The sequence below is a fragment of the Triturus cristatus genome, chromosome 7 (assembly GCF_964204655.1).
Source record: "Triturus cristatus chromosome 7, aTriCri1.1, whole genome shotgun sequence".
Lineage (NCBI taxonomy): Eukaryota > Metazoa > Chordata > Amphibia > Caudata > Salamandridae > Triturus > Triturus cristatus.
The window spans coordinates 153477481-153494904 of record NC_140590.1 but is presented as its reverse complement, the minus strand read 5'-3'; the positions used below and the strand labels follow the sequence as shown (position 1 = coordinate 153494904).

At 45.1% G+C, this 17424-nt stretch overlaps 1 long non-coding RNA gene across 1 annotated transcript in view; it reads left to right on the top strand.

Annotated features, from left to right (window-relative positions):
- Positions 1-2300: 2300 nt before the first annotated feature.
- The window catches only part of LOC146809082 (uncharacterized), a 149782-nt gene continuing 134658 nt past the window's right edge, over positions 2301-17424 (top strand). The window contains exon 1 of the long non-coding RNA XR_014965525.1: positions 2301-2685. This is a non-coding gene — a long non-coding RNA (uncharacterized LOC146809082). The remainder of the gene's footprint in view (positions 2686-17424) is intronic.

Below are 17424 nucleotides of genomic sequence, written 5' to 3'. Positions count from 1 at the left end.
TTATTCCGTTCTCTGTTCTGTTTCCTTACAGGATGATCCAAGTTGGCTACGTGGGACAGCAGTGCTGGTAACGGTGAGCCGGGCGGAGTTATCAGTAATGAAGAACGAAGCGGAGACAGGGACGCAATGACTCTCAGCGCGGCGAGTGTCCACTTCGCTGCAGGTCTCCAAGAGGTCTTGCGTCAGCGAGGTTCTCTGAGGCAAAGCGGTCCCACAGGTGCAGGCGTGGTTTACGTGCCACCGCCACGCCCAATATGGCCGCTGTGACTTGCCAAGATCTCGACAAATCACCTGGTGGCCATGCTTAAGAGTAAAACAGCAATATCGGTGCTGAAAGCCCTTATTCTGCATTCAGAAGAGCATTAACATGGTAGCATAATGCATGGGGGTGAATAGACAAGGCATAAAACACTGTGCTCAGGGGATGAGATATACCAAACAAAATATGTACAAACATGGAACAGAAAACATTATATAAGCACTACATGGTAAATTAACCGGTGCATCCTACACAGATGTGCGTGGTGTTCACGTGTGTATTCATTTGTATGACTTGAATCCCTGATGATAACTCCAGAACTGTAGGCAATACTAGTATGTCTCCTAAATTTAAGAATTGCTATACATCTTACAGAAAGCAATAATAGATGTAGAAATGTAAATATTGTATTGGTATGCATCTTTTTTTATTTTTATTATATATATGTTAATTTTTTTTTTCTCCAAATTATTTAACTTTATTGTTTTAAAAAAGGGAAGGTGTTGCACCATGTTCCGGTTGCTGCGTTTCCTTTTAAGTTACTGTTTTTTGGCCCGCGCTGCTGTCCTGCATCGGTTGCTCAGTCTTCGTTGGGCGTCTGATGCATGAGGATGGGCTGCGTGTGGCCTCCTTATTTATCTTGTACTACACTAAATAAACGCTGCACGTATCTCTGCTTGGCCCCTAAAGTCTCTATGTAACAGTCCAATAAGCATCTATGCCTGAAACCCACTCTGCTGGGAGAAGGGTATGAAAAGGTGTTCTTATCAGCAGGCAACTGAGTGAAATCCTCCTGTGAATTATGCATATGTATTACTTACATGTCTCCTGCTTTCATGTCTACATTCCACAGACGCACAATTACTCTCTCTGTCTCACTCAAGTTAGCTGCTGCAAGGGTCTCAAAGCGCTGTGCTGCCAAGCGCCAATTAACTGCTTTAAGTATCCCTCCCTCTGTGTCCCAGATGTCACCTATTTCTCTGCATTCCCTGTTTGCTGCTGCTTGTCAACTGCTGCTGGAAGACTGTGCTAGCACCAGTTCTCCATAAGAAGCTGAAAACGAGCCCATCCCTCAATATTCATCAAAAGGAGAATTAAACACAACAAAATATTCTCATGCGTGAATCATACATTTATGTAACATGCTTTGAATCCATATATATATTATTTTTTGCAGGCAAATATTCCTAGACTGCAGTGCAAAATATCTGTGTGCGATATCATGATACTGAAGTTTGATTCATACATTTCCAATTTTAGTTTTAAAACAAATGTATTTATTCAAGATTGATTTTACTGTTTTTTCATCTGCAAACATCTTACTTTATGTCATGTACTCATCTTTGTACACAATATTGTACGTTCATATGCACTTACTTTCAAATGCTTCCCATATGCTGCACGGCCATCACAAGGTGGTCACGGCCGACATCCTGTCATAGCCTGGAGTCCCTTTTTACTTCATGGGCAGCTAAATAAATCCCCCCTTCACATTATATATCCGGCAAGCGGTCAAATAGTACATCATCGCTATCATTTAGCCTGCAGCAGGCTAAACAGCAGAGATTATGCACTATTTTGCCGGACGCTGGGTAAATAGCCGAGATTATGTATTATTTGGCCAGTGGCTGAGTAAATAGCCACTTCCAATCACTCAATCTCCCCGTGCATAAAAAAACATGAATGTGACCTTGTGTAATGTAACTGATGCTCATATGAAACACTCCAATACCTTTGAGTCGAGTCCGGACTTTATAAAACCGTAAAAAAAATCATGACTCCACTCACCCTATTGTTGAAAGATATCTGTAAAGCGTGCAAAGGAATAGTACAAACAAGTGTTTGCCCTTTGCAATGAACAATAGTTTCAGCTCTTCAGACCAGGGATTACAGTCTGACCCCCGGGGCAACAGAGCTAATTATGCACAGAGATGGCTTCCTCTTAGTTTTGTTGTTTACAAAACCAGAGGCAACAGAGCGCCATATCCATAGAGATGGCTTCCTTTCGGTTTTGTTGCACATAAAGGTGTACAGGGAAGGCTCATGGCTAACATTTGCCTCAGGTTGATGGCCAGGAGGAGCGAAGCCATTGGTCTAGGTAGGAAGCTAGCGAAGCAGAGTCTGGCTTACAGGGGGATCAGCCGACACAGAGTTAGGTTGAGAAAAAGAGAAAAGAGATGGAAGAAAAGGCAACTTTTAAGACTGGCCAGCATCCTCCAGCTTACAGCCACAGTTCACCAGCCATGGCATCCAGTCAGCCTCCACCTTATGCGAATGTAATCACTGTCCTTCCCGCCACGATACAGACCACGATGGTGACAACCTGTGTGCCTGTCTATGTGCCCGACTATATGAGATTATCCACCCTGACCATGCTGTGGTGCTTCCTGCCCCTGGGAGTCGCAGCCCTTGTCTTCTCTGTCAAGGTAAGCTCTTTCTCCCTCATGCTTGTCACACATGGTTTCTCCTTCATCCTTGTTACACATGGTTTCTCCTTCATCCTTGTTACACATGGTTTCTCCTTCATCCTTGTCACACATGGTTTCCCCTTCATCCTTGTCACACATGGTTTCCCCTTCATCCATGTCACACATGGTTTCTCCTTCATCCTTGTTACACATGGCAGGGAAGCCATCTAACACCCACCCTTGGCAGGAAGACTTCTACCCCAATGTGCAGATGTCCTCCCGGTCCTCATCAGTGACTCCATGGGCCCGAGTCACAAAGATAAATGTAGCCGTAAATGTACAGTTATAACCACATTTATCTTTTTTACTCCTGCCAGGAATCCACGGAGGGATTCCTGGCAGGTATACTCCAATTTAAGCATCATAGCTTTACACTATGAGTGCGGAGATCTCCAAACCTGTACATTTCAAGCAAGAGGTGGGAAGTGAGCGTTCCACGGCATGGTTTCCTTTAAACATTTGGGACTCTAAAAAATGTACATTTGTGGGCATTCCCAAACTTCAGTCTATCTCTTTTCCATTGTGGAAATGACCGAGCATTTTCTCCAACACAGGGTTGACATAAATCCCCTTTAAGTGTGAAAACTGAATGGTTGTGGGTGAAGGGCTCTCTCCATGGGGAACAATATTTCCCCAGGGAAACAAGCATTTGCAATGCAATCGGTCTCGCATAGACTATTGGTGTTGTAAATTACAATGTTTTTACTTGAGTTCTTTTGTTTGCAGTGGAGTAATTATATTTGCACAGCAATATTGAGAAGTTCATATTTTGACATTAATAAAATAACTTTTTGGAAGTGCCTAGCTTTTAGGCTTAACATGTACAGCTGCTGTGCCATTTATAGGCAGCATATTGTGTGTAAATCTTGGCTTAAAAGTACACACAGCTGACAGTTTTCATATCCAGCCTGCTTTATGTCACTGACTTGGCCTGGTGGCACCCAACATCTCCTTCAGACCACAACGGTCACAGTGGACTCTTGTCTGGGCGAAGTACAGAACACTCGTTGAAGTAAATAAAAATACAAAGACTGCTCTTGCGGACGTGACTGCAGTTTTGTGTGTTGGTTATCGAAACCTGGAATTTTAAGACATGTACTTGCCTAAAGTCCACTATAACTTTTTCCACAATAAATCCTTGTCAACAAATAAATCATTAAGCGCAACGCAGACTGCACATTAGAATTACAGCCATCATGCTGCTACTGCTGATATTGACGTTACAGCCCCGCTTCTGCTTCCGGGTAAGGTTTGTATTGCGCATGTGTACTGGACAGGTCAGGCAAAATTGAGTGCAAATTGAGTCAGCCAATCCCAGGCAAAAAAAGCATTTATAAATGCAATAGGACTCGTATTTACACGAGCCCTATTGCATTTTTAAACAAAAGTGCAGGATTCGAAAAATACACTGTACACAAATTGGTCGCACACTGCTCGTCACACCAGCAAGTTGCTCCAAAGGACTGTGGTAAATGAAGTGGCGACGGCGGGTACGCCTATGCCACGATGTGTAAAGAGAACAGTATGTGTTGCATTTAGCCATCCCTGGACACGTGTTTCGAGGTAGTTGCCTCTCGTCAGCAGGGAGTAGGACAGTGTAAAGGGGTGCCGTGTGGACTGCCAAAATGTAATTAAAAACAGGTCAAGTACCTCTCATGGCGCGCAGGTGCAGATCCAAGGCTCGTCAGCCCGTTAGCTCAAGGGAGCCGTAATAATTTGTACACACATTGGTCGCACACTGCTCGTCACACCAGCAAGTTGCCCCAAAGGACTGTGGTAAATGAAGTGGCGACGGCGGGTACGCCTATGCCACGATGTGTAAAGAGAACAGTATGTATTGCATTTAGCCATCCCTGGACACGTGTTTCGAGGTAGTTGCCTCTCGTCAGCAGGGAGTAGGACAGTGTAAAGGGGTGCCGTGTGGACTGCCAAAATGTAATTAAAAACAGGTCAAGTACCTCTCATGGCGCGCAGGTGCAGATCCAAGGCTCGTCAGCCCGTTAGCTCAAGGGAGCCGTAATATTTTGTACACAAATTGGTCGCTCACTGCTCGTCACACCAGCAAGTTGCCCCAAAGGACTGTGGTAAATGAAGTGGCGACGGTGGGTACGCCTATGCCACGATGTGTAAAGAGAACAGTATGTGTTGCATTTAGCCATCCCTGGACACGTGTTTCGAGGTAGTTGCCTCTCGTCAGCAGGGAGTAGGACAGTGTAAAGGGGTGCCGTGTGGACTGCCAAAATGTAATTAAAAACAGGTCAAGTACCTCTCATGGCGCGCAGGTGCAGATCCATGGCTCGTCAGCCCGTTAGCTCAAGGGAGCCGTAATAATTTGTACACAAATTGGTCGCACACTGCTCGTCACACCAGCAAGTTGCCCCAAAGGACTGTGGTAAATGAAGTGGCGACGGCGGGTACGCCTATGCCACGATGTGTAAAGAGAACAGTATGTGTTGCATTTAGCCATCCCTGGACACGTGTTTCGAGGTAGTTGCCTCTCGTCAGCAGGGAGTAGGACAGTGTAAAGGGGTGCCGTGTGGACTGCCAAAATGTAATTAAAAACAGGTCAAGTACCTCTCATGGCGCGCAGGTGCAGATCCAAGGCTCGTCAGCCCGTTAGCTCAAGGGAGCCGTAATAATTTGTACACAAATTGGTCGCACACTGCTCGTCACACCAGCAAGTTGCCCCAAAGGACTGTGGTAAATGAAGTGGCGACGGTGGGTACGCCTATGCCACGATGTGTAAAGAGAACAGTATGTGTTGCATTTAGCCATCCCTGGACACGTGTTTCGAGGTAGTTGCCTCTCGTCAGCAGGGAGTAGGACAGTGTAAAGGGGTGCCGTGTGGACTGCCAAAATGTAATTAAAAACAGGTCAAGTACCTCTCTTGGCGCGCAGGTGCAGATCCAAGGCTCGTCAGCCCGTTAGCTCAAGGGAGCCGTAATAATTTGTACACAAATTGGTCGCACACTGCTCATCACACCAGCAAGTTGCCCCAAAGGACTGTGGTAAATGAAGTGGCGACGGCGGGTACGCCTATGCCACGATGTGAAAAGAGAACAGTATGTGTTGCATTTAGCCATCCCTGGACATGTGTTTCGAGGTAGTTGCCTCTCGTCAGCAGGGAGTAGGACAGTGTAACACCCACCCTTGGCAGGAAGACTTCTACCCCAATGTGCAGATGTCCTCCCGGTCCTCATCAGTGACTCCATGGGCCCGAGTCACAAAGATAAATGTAGCCCTAAATGTACAGTTATAACCACATTTATCTTTTTTAGTCCTGCCAGGAATCCACGGAGGGATTCCTGGCAGGTATACTCCAATTTAAGCATCATAGCTTTACACTATGAGTGCGGAGATCTCCAAACCTGTACATTTCAAGCAAGAGGTGGGAAGTGAGCGTTCCACGGCATGGTTTCCTTTAAACATTTGGGACTCTAAAAAATGTACATTTGTGGGCATTCCCAAACTTCAGTCTATCTCTTTTCCATTGTGGAAATGACCGAGCATTTTCTCCAACACAGGGTTGACATAAATCCCCTTTAAGTGTGAAAACTGAATGGTTGTGGGTGAAGGGCTCTCTCCATGGGGAACAATATTTCCCCAGGGAAACAAGCATTTGCAATGCAATCGGTCTCGCATAGACTATTGGTGTTGTAAATTACAATGTTTTTACTTGAGTTCTTTTGTTTGCAGTGGAGTAATTATATTTGCACAGCAATATTGAGAAGTTCATATTTTGACATTAATAAAATAACTTTTTGGAAGTGCCTAGCTTTTAGGCTTCACATGTACAGCTGCTGTGCCATTTATAGGCAGCATATTGTGTGTAAATCTTGGCTTAAAAGTACACACAGCTGACAGTTTTCATATCCAGCCTGCTTTATGTCACTGACTTGGCCTGGTGGCACCCAACATTTCCTTCAGACCACAACGGTCACAGTGGACTCTTGTCTGGGCGAAGTACAGAACACTCGTTGAAGTAAATAAAAATACAAAGACTGCTCATGCGGACGTGACTGCAGTTTTGTGTGTTGGTTATCGAAACCTGGAATTTTAAGACATGTACTTGCCTAAAGTCCACTATAACTTTTTCCACAATAAATCCTTGTCAACAAATAAATCATTAAGCGCAACGCAGACCGCACATTAGAATTACAGCCATCATGCTGTTACTGCTGATATTGACGTTACAGCCCCGCTTCTGCTTCCGGGTAAGGTTTGTATTGCGCATGTGTACTGGACAGGTCAGGCAAAATTGAGTGCGAATTGAGTCAGCCAATCCCAGGCAAAAAAAGCATTTATAAATGCAATAGGACTCGTATTTACACGAGCCCTATTGCATTTTTAAACAAAAGTGCAGGATTCGAAAAATACACTAACAGGAGGAGGAGAGGGTGAAGGGGGTGAAAAGTGACAGACTGCGGGAGGGGGCGGGGGGAACACAAGGAAAAAATTGCATTACAGTACAGGGGCTGATAGCCTCGGAAGGCTACAAATGACAACATGGCTGTGAAGAGGAGGGACTAACAATGGGAAAACCAATGAGAACACTGCATTTATGATGTAACCTAATCAAAAAGGTGGGTGAAGCTTAAATGAAGCTTCCCCGGTATAGTGTATACAGCATGCCTCGCAGAGCGATGGCAGCGCGTTGCGCTGCAATGGATCATGTGAGATCTAAAAAATGGCATTTTCACAGGGGATCCTATTGCTGCTTTACAGTTGAAAAAGGAGTCTGGATAGATAATCACATGACTTTCCCGGGACTACTCCTGGAAACCTGTGCCTAGTGCAGCATTCCAGGTGTACAAGAAATCAGGAAAAATACTCCCTGCCCCTGTTGTTCTACTTTTTCATGGGTCATGTAATACAGGGCACCCTAGCCAGTGGCCTGTAAATCAAATGCATAGCTGGAGTCACAAAGTAGTAACTCACAAGATTATTTAGTTTGCTTTTCCGTCTTGGGCGCAGTACCTAATTTCTTTAGAAGAGAAATAGCACAAAAAAAAATCATAATGTTTTTCCCTTTCTTTAGAATGGCTCCTTTCTCACTATCAGTGTTTTCCCTCATTACCTACTATGGAGTCAGATGAGCAACTTCCATTGCACTAAAAGAGCGTCAGGCTCCCCCTGCTACCATTCGGGCTGCTGTAGCTTCCAAGACACACACACGTCTTCTGCTGATGTGTACTAGACTTTGCTGGAGATGGTGCCTCAGTGACAGCCTCGCAAATTATTTTGCAGTTCATCCAGAGGGCAAAGTGCATAAAAAAGTATTGGAAATGTGTCAAAGTAATCAATGGGGAATGTGTTTTTTATGTTATGACAGCTCTGTTTGATAATATGATCAATGCATATGCTTCTCTGTTGATAGTGCTATGAGGCCCCATCCTTTGAGTGAAAACAAATGCAATTTATTATTTTAAAGTGTATTCCTCTCTTAGAATTTGATGTTTCTGGTTGGCAGAGTATACACCCTGTCCAAGCAGCAGCCACAATCCTAGTCAGTGTAAGTCAGATACACAACTTAAATTAGCCTGTGCTCACCCTCTAGTAGCTTGGCACAGAGCAGTCAGGCTTAACATAGAGGCAATGTGTAAAGTTTTTGTGCACAATTTAATTACAGTAACACAGTGAAAACACCAAAAACAGACTCCACACCAGTTTAGAAAAATAGAGAGTATTTATCTGACTAAAACAAGACCAAAATGACAACAATCCAATAAGTAGAATTTGAGATATGATTTTTTAAATATTGAGGGCCAGATGTAAGACCCTTACAATTTGTGACTCGCAAATTGTGTCGCTTTGTGACTCGCAATTTGGGACTTGCAAAATTCTCAGACACTGTTAGCGATTCCTAATGGGGTCGCAAATTGCCTGGCTCATTAATATTCCTGAGGCAGGTGCTATTTGTGACCAGTTTTCCCAGGAAGGTGTGCGCCTGCGCGCGCGCTCACGTCTGTTCCTACGAGCGCGCAGTGCAGTGTTTGGAGCGCGCAACCACAGTAGATCCCGGGAGAGAATTCGCGCCGCCGCATTTAAAATGCGAGCGGCGCGAAAAGTGGTAATTTCCTGGTTATGCCGGCTCTTGCACTCGCTGCATTTCCTTCTTAATGAAGCGCAGCTGGGGGCTGTTTGTAGTCTTTTGTGAAAATATTTGTTAAATGCAGCACCATCATGCGCTGCAATTAACATACATATTTTCACAATGGCCCACAATCAGCCCACAGCCTCGCTCCTTTAAGAGAAGAAAAGCAAGTCCAAAAGCACGACGTGTGTTTTACACGTCGTTCTTTTGAACTGGATGCATGTCTTTTCTTAATGTCGCACGGATGCGGCCTGAATGTGGACCATTGTGAAAATATTTATGTTAATTGCAGCGCATGATGGTGCTGCAATTAACAAGAATGCTTTCTTAAATGCCCACAATCAGATCGCAGCAGTGCTTTATTAAGGAAATGAATGCAGCAAGCACAAAAAAACAACGTCTAAAGCACCCGTCGTGCTTTTGGACTTGAATGGTGAAAAAGAAGAGATAGGTATCAAAAGAAAAGAGAACAAAAAAAATGCATCAACAAACTCAGTAAATGTAAATAAGGACAGGGGAGCAGGCAGAGGAGCGGATTCATCAAGGGGATAGAAAGGCAGTGATACTTAATAGCAAGATAACGCAAATACATTTATTTAGCAAGAAATTCATAGGAGTAATTTATTTAGGTGTTTTCAGAATGTCAAGTGCGCGGTGCGAGTGCAAGGATCGGAAGGCATGGATTTCTGAACTGTTTCCACAGAGCCTGAAAAACACAATTTCCAGAATTAGCGACGGCTGGCTTCAGGGATCCTTGGAAGAGTGTGAGACATACACTATACTGTGTGCTGAGCTTTGGGATTTGATTTTGACTTTCAAATGATGCCGGCTAAGGCACGTAAGGGCTGAGGTGAGGTAGTCAAACTTTCAGGTGCCTGTCAGAAGTTGAAAGTGCATGAGCTCTTTCTTACTTAGGTTTTTTTTTTTTTTTTTTTTTAAATCAAACATCATACCTATGATGCAGACAAGGATAACAAATATTAAGAAAAATCCATGTTTGTTCAAGTAGTGCCTGCTTCAGCTTTTATACTATCTGCCAAACTGTTGCTGAACGGGCCCCATCATTAGATCTTGCTCTAATCTGTTGCAATATTGGCGCAGCTGCCGCCATTTCACCACAAGCACCTGCATATGTATCTCAGCTTTTCTTGAACTTTTGGGGCAGAGCCCTACATCTATATTTACCTGGCCTAAGCTTCACTAGTAATATTAGCTACACAACACCTCTGCTACATATCCTGACATCAATGTGCGCTTTTACAATCACTAAAATACGTTAGTGATTCTGAAAGCACACGTCCTGCTTCTGGACTTGCTGCATGCCTTTTGTTAATAGAGCATGGCTGCGGGCAGACTGTGTGCATTATTTAAAGTATTCATGTTAATTGCTGCAATTAGCATGTATACTTTCAAAAATGTACACAATCTGCCCGCAGAAAACGCTCTATTAACAAAAAGCATGCAGCAAGTGGGCTGGGCTCTGCCGATGCTGAGTTTTTAAAAGCCGATGCTGAGACAGGTCCCTATCAGGCTCTTCATTTTTGCCCTCACCCTCAGGGTAAAAAAAAACCTCAACTCTGAAGCAGTGCAACTGCTCAAAGCCTTTGGTGTAACTTCAGAGGACTTTTTATAGTTTTTTCACAGTCTCATCATTTCAGAACTGAGGCATCTTCGATATTATATTCAACAAAGCCGTAGTTGTTTCTTAATAATCTTATGCAACTAACAACCATTGACAAAGCCAATAGTCCTGGCTTGTTGTAGGTATAATGTTACTTGTTCTATTATATATCTGGATGCAATGACAGAGGCAGCACAATAACGGTCGGGCGGCACACTATGCTAAGCACAGATTTTTAGCTTTTGTGCTTTTAAGCCAGGCCCTTAATTACATCAGGCACGCCCCTTTGAAAGACCCCCTCAGTTTTTTCATCCCACTTAAAGCCCTGAGCAAGCCTAAAAGCACCACGTATGCTTTCAGAATCACTAACATATATTAGTGACTCTGAAAGCACACATGGTGCACATCTATGTACATTCCCCCCCTGCGTATCCAGGAATCATCTTCAGAGCTGATAAGTAAACTCATGATTATCAGTTTTAAAGGGTGGAGTAACCCCCGCCTTGGTAGAGCCAGCTCTGTTCTGCAGAGTCTTGCCCTGATGACCTTGAATAATTCTTAAACAGAATATTGCAAATAGCGTTTTCCTTTCATTTATTTTTAATCTGGGTAATGTATGAGATTGTATTACAGACATTTTAGAGCAAATGTGTTTTTGTTTCATGCAACAGCTATTAATTGTTTATATTTTAGATCCAAACAGGATCTCAGATATGAAAAATGGGAGGATGTCACAGTGATTATTTGCAGTAGTATTAGTGTGTTAGAATATTGGAAAAATACATCACTATCCCTGAATATTAACTATAAACACATTTGGAATTTGAACCAGTGTGTCTGTGCACTGTTTGTGATCTGGACAAAGGGACACGAGAAAGCTGACACTGGATCATAAATTCAAAGCTGATCGGCACAGTAGTCCCCAAAATACTTTTGGCCTAGGTCGCTCAAAGTCCTTAAGATGTCCCTGAGCTGCCGCAGTGTTGTTAGTTAGGAAAGAAGAGGTTCACTGGCACTGTGGAATGAGGCCGGTTGCCCTGGTTTCCTAATATATATTAGCGTAGCTTTGTCGTGGTTGCAGATGCTCTCATTTCGAACATGACACAACCATTGTACCATTGTACTCCAGTCACCAATACGAAGGCCATCCCCCTGGCTGGACTGGCGTTAGCAGGCATCAGGCATTTGCCTGGGAGGCTGGAAGGGTGGCGGTCAGTTTTGGAGCAGTGGGGCCAGTTTTGTTACTGGACGGTGGGAGCTGATGCGGCAAAATTGCCAGGGCTACTTTGGGTTCCCAGTCAGGCTCTCCCTGCCCCATCAAACAGGCCTCCTCCGTTCCAGTACCTAAGTCAGTTATCTGCGCAATAAAGCGGGAACCCCGAGGCAGAACCACTGTCGCTGCACCCACACACGCGGTCTGGTTCTTGGCGCACATTGCCGTGGCTGGAGCGCACAGAGAAAAGAAATTAGAGGGAACATCGTTTGTGACCCCATTAGGAATGGATAGCACTCCCAGGGATGGTGTGCTGGTGCAAACCACCATGTCTGTGAATGCATTTTTTAAAAAAAGCAGTTTTTAAAAAAATGCTGCTCATTTTCCTTAAAAGAAAACAGGTAGCGTTTTTTAAAAAAAAATGAAACGTTTCTGTTTCATTTTTTAAGAGTAGGCAGTGGTCTGTGGACCACTGTCTGCTCTTAAAAAATATTTTCGCACACACTCACAAAGGGGAGGGGTCCCTCTGGGACCCCTTTCTGTTTGTGAATGGCTTACCACCTACTTGGAGTAGATGGTAAACTGCAAGTGTTTTGCGACTGCAATTGCGTTCGCAAAACATTTGGACGTTGCAGTACGAGTCGGTATTAGGAAGGGATGCCCTTGGCATGCCCCTTCCTAATAGCAAGTCGCAAACTGTATTTTGCGAGTCAGTAAAAGGTTACTGACTCACAAAATAGGGTTTGTACATGGAGCAGACCAATTTTACAGTCACGGACAGGCCGATTTCCCATTTGCAACCGCAAAATATGGTCATACATCTGGCCCTAAATATGAGTGTTAGACGTCATTAGAAGTCAAAAGTTAGTTAGGGTCGCTGAGGACCGGTGCAAATCCAAAGTTAAGGCCGACCGCAATGGAGGGCAGGTTGGCTACAGAACCCACACAGCGTCCACTGAAAATGTATCTTGTATGGAGCAAAGCGTCGATGTCCAGCACACCATGCATGAGAATTTTACCGCAGTCGGGTCATTGCATCTGAAAAGGAGCCTCGTACCCAGTGTTGAAGAATCGCGCAGCGCCATCATCGAGCCCTGCAGCAGAAGCCCCATCATCACCGACGTGAGTGGAAATCGAGGAATGATGCAGTGATTTTTCTCTTGCAGTCGGGTCGATGCACCAGTTTCTGCAAAACAAACAGCTGCAGGACCCACTTCTGAGAACCAGGACTGTAAGGGGGCCCTCAGGCAAGGGTAAGACTCACAGACTGCAGAGTCCAGCAATACCAGTAGAGTCGCAAGAAGTCTTTTGTGCCCCTGAGACTTCAGAACAAAGGAATCAAGCCAACAAACACTTTGAGACTCTTGGGTTGAAGGATGTAGAGAGCATGTACAGTTCCTCTTATTCACAGGCAAGAAAAAGCAGGCTAACACAGTAGAGCAAGTTGCAAAGTATCAATCCCTACTGTAGCACAGCAAGCAGCAGGCAGCAGGCCAACACAGTAATGCAAGCAGCAAAGTGGCAGTCTCTCCTACAGCACAGCAGCTCTTCTTCCTTGCAGAGTTTCCATGGTTCCAGCAAAGTTCTGATATGGTGGTGTCACGGGTCCAGTACTTTCCAAATTTGCCTTTGAAGTGGTTGAGACATCAAAGAAGCCGTTGAAGACCACAAGGTCCCTGTATTTCCTGCCCTGGCTCCAGATTCACTACAGAGGGTTATGCAGCTCTTTGTGTGAGGACAGGCACAGCCCAGTGAAGGTGCAAGTGTCAGTGCCTTCCTCTAAATCTACCTCAGGAAGGAGCATCAGCCTGGTGATGGGCCATCAGGATGCAAATGTCACACCCCTTCTCCCTTTTTGTAACTGTCTAGAGGGAATGCACGAAGCCCAGCTGTCACCCAACCCAAACGTGTATCCTGAGACAGGCAGAAGCACAGAATGGTTAAAGAAAAAAAACGCCAACTTTCTAAAAGTGGCATTTCCAGACTTACAATTTAAAATCCGACTTAATCATCAGTTGTGATTTTAAATTGTGAGTCCAAAGACACCAAACTCAATTTTCCTATCCTATCCCATTTGGGAAACTATCCTTATAAAACATTACAAGGCAATCCCCATGTTAACCTATAGGGAGAGGCAGGCCTTACATTGGTGAAACACGAATTTAAGGGTATTTCACTACCAGGACATGTAAGACTCAAAAGTACATGTCCTACCTTTTAAATACATTGTACCCTACCCATAGGGCTAACTAGGACCTACCTTAGGATTGACTTATATATATAACAAAAGGGAAGGTTTGGGCCTGGCAAGTAGATTAACTTTCCATGTCAAAATGGGAGTTTAAAACTGCACACACAGGCTCTGCAATGGCAGGCCTGAGCCATGCTTAAATGACTATGCAGTGAGTGGCACAATCAGTGCTGCAGGCCTACTAGTAGCATTTAATTTACAGACCCGGGGCACATGCAGCACACTCTACTAGGAACATATAAACCAAATATGCCAATCGTGTATAATCCAATGTTACCAATTTTATAGTATGGAGCGAATGCACTTTAGCACTGGTAAGCAATGGTACAGTGCACAGAATCCTAAAGCCAGCAAAAATAAAGTCAGCAAAACAGGAGATCAGACGGCAAAGAGTCAGAGGAAACCATGCCAAGGATGCCACGCCAACACACATTGTAGGAAAGTAGGATATGGCTTCTTATGGTTACCCCCACTTTGTGCTTGATGTGATGCTTTTTTTGACTAGTCTGATTGGGATCCTGCTAATCAGGACCCCAGTCTAATTTCTTTCTCCCTAAACTGTTATGTTGTCTACTTAGATACACTCCAGATTGGATACTGGGATACCCTTGTCAGTCTCCAGTATATGGTACCCATGAAACCAGGGCTTAGGTACCCCATAGGCCTCCCATTGGCTGAAGCATGTATTATGCCACCCATGAGAAGCCTGTGTAAGTTGGTGTATGCACCACTTACTTAAGATATAGGTTTACTATATCTAAGGGTCACTGCACGTAGAACCTATAAGTCACCCGTATGGCAGGCCTTTACAATCCTGAAGGCAGGGGCTTGGTTCTGAGTGAGAGGGTGCCCCTGCAAGAGTAGGACACCCCTGCATCCTACGCAGTCCATTTTCCCGGGTTGTCAGTGAAGCAGCCATATAATAGTATAGAGGTGCATTATGAGACAGAGTGATGACCAACTCTAAAACGACAGCAACAAACCCTATAGTATTTGGTGTCAAACAAGTTGGAATCATATCTCCACACCAGTAATTGGTGTGGGAGGTATAATTCCATCCCTCAGAAGCTGGATAAGGTACCCTAGCTCTTCAGAGCGTCTATGGACTCGCGCACTTAAGTGCTGTGGTGAAGGTGCGCAGCGTTTGCTTTTAAATTACCCATTTTGTATCTCTGTTACCAGTTAGTTTGTACTCCCCTGTTTTTAAAACTGGGCGTTTTCCCTCCTACCTGCACAATAATCGTCAATTCACCGCTACTTTAGGGGGTCCGGTCCTGGTGGGTTACGATACTGGGGGGAATCGGCCGCCATCTTGGAGTGGTGGTGGTGACGTTTTTGGGGCGCCATTTTGAGCGGTCTAGTGGTGTTGTACACACGCGGCCGCTCTACTTAAACCAGTCCTCAAGCGCGCAGCGGTAACGCGCAGCGGGCGCGCCTTTTTCATGCCAGAGTCGTGCCAGAGTCCTGCCCGTCTGCGCCCGTCAGCGCTAAGGAGGCGCGAGGCGTGGGGATACGCTGCTCGTAGGTATTCCCTATCTATTGAGGTGATGTCTGCGGTGAGGGGATATTCCAGGGATGAGTTGTTGTATCTCGGACAGGCGGTCCCTCGCTGTGCTTATGAGCCTGTTAGCCCCCTTTGTGGTCAGTATAAGTGTGCCTGTGGCAATTGGTCGCTTAATGCCCCCTCTTCAATTTCTGCCTTGACGGAGTCATCTCCGCTTAAGCCCTCTTGTAGTAGACCATCTGCCTCTCGAGATATTACTATCTGGAATCTCAACATCAGGTCCCTTTCGAAGCACCATTCAGAACTATTTGATCTTTTAAGGGAGGAGACACCTGACGTGTTCTTCATGACGGAAACTTGGCTTCAGGAAGTAGACACGGAAGTTGAGAATCTTGCTATCCCCTCAGATTACTCCATCTTTACTCACAATCGGGCATCTAGGGGTGGTGGCATTGCTATGGTTGTCAAGTCTTGCTACCCTTGTGATTGGAGGGTAGTGAATCTGGTAGGATGCGAAAGTGCGTTCTTCAAGATCTCTATCAGTCATAATTTTACTTTATCTGGGCTTCTTATTTATCGTCCTCCTGGATGCGACACTGCTTTTCGAAAGGCTCTCCCGGAATGTGTCAGCTCGCTGGCATTGGGCTGCGCTAACTTCATCATCCTTGCAGACCTTAATCTTCATTTTGATTGCCCTCATATCTCTGCCATTAGTAGCACTTTGGCGGATCTGGAGGCTCTTCAGCTCACTCAGTTGGTTACCTCCCCCACTCATATGGGGGGCCACATACTTGACCCTTTGTTTACAAATCTGACAGGGGCTAAGGTGGCTATGCCTAGCCCTGTTGCCTGGTCTGACCATTTTTTAGTTAAAATCTCTCTTCTGATCAATGAACATCCATTTAAGCCCCTGGATAGAGTAGTGTATAAACGCCATTGGAATAAACTCAAACTGGAGGATTTCTACCATCTGCTGGAAGTGAACCCGCTAGGCTCTTATCTCAATGTTGATTCTGGGTATGACCTTTTCTGTGATTGGGTTTCTCAGGCCTTGGATGTATTGATCCCTGCGGCCTGGACGAAATGTCGTCCCAGAGAACCCAGCCCATGGTACGACAGTTCCCTGGTGCTGTTAAAAAAAGCCTGCAAACAGGCAGAAAGGGACTGGCGGAAATCCTATGAGGCGGGGAAAAAATCTCTGTATCTTTCTAAAGTCAAAAAATATCATAGAGCTGTGTGTAGAGCCCGTGCTGCCTATTATTCACAGGAATTCAGAACAAGTCTCAATCCGTCCAAGCTAATTTTTAAGGTCCTTAAGGATCTGATGGTCAAAAGAGCTCCCGCGGCGGAAATTTGTTCTGTGGTCCACTGTGAAGACCTGGCCTCTTTCTTCCTTGAAAAGGTTCAAGTTATCTACCGTGCCTTTTCCATCACTGAGCCGGTAGTTGAGCCCAACAGCCCCACACCAACTATAGGTGAGGCCTTAGCATCATTCCCCAGTTTATTGATGGAGATATTTTTAAAACTAGCCCATAAGATAAAATCTGGCTCGCTAGCGGATCCCATGAGGCCAGCTCAGTTTAGAGACTCTGCTACTATCTGCCTTCCTCCATTGAGTCATCTTATAAATCTTTCTCTTGCCGCAGGTGTTGTTCCAATTAAATGGAAACAGGCTGTTGTAACACCCATCCTGAAAAAGCCCACACTGGACCCCCTAAAACTCGAGAGCTATCGCCCGATTTCTCTCCTCCCTTGGGCCGCGTAAGCTGTTGAGTCTCACGTCAACGAGGTGTTGACCGAACATCTTGTAAGGGCAAGTATTCTGGATCCCTCCCAGAATGGCTTCCGTGCTGGTCACAGCACCGAGACTGCCTTGCTATTTATGACGGAAGATCTCCGCTCTGTGCTTGACTCTGGTCAGACTGCGGCACTGATATTACTTGATCTCAGTGCCGCGTTTGACACGGTCTCGCATAGGATTTTACTCCAACGTCTCAGGGAGGCAGGTGTTATG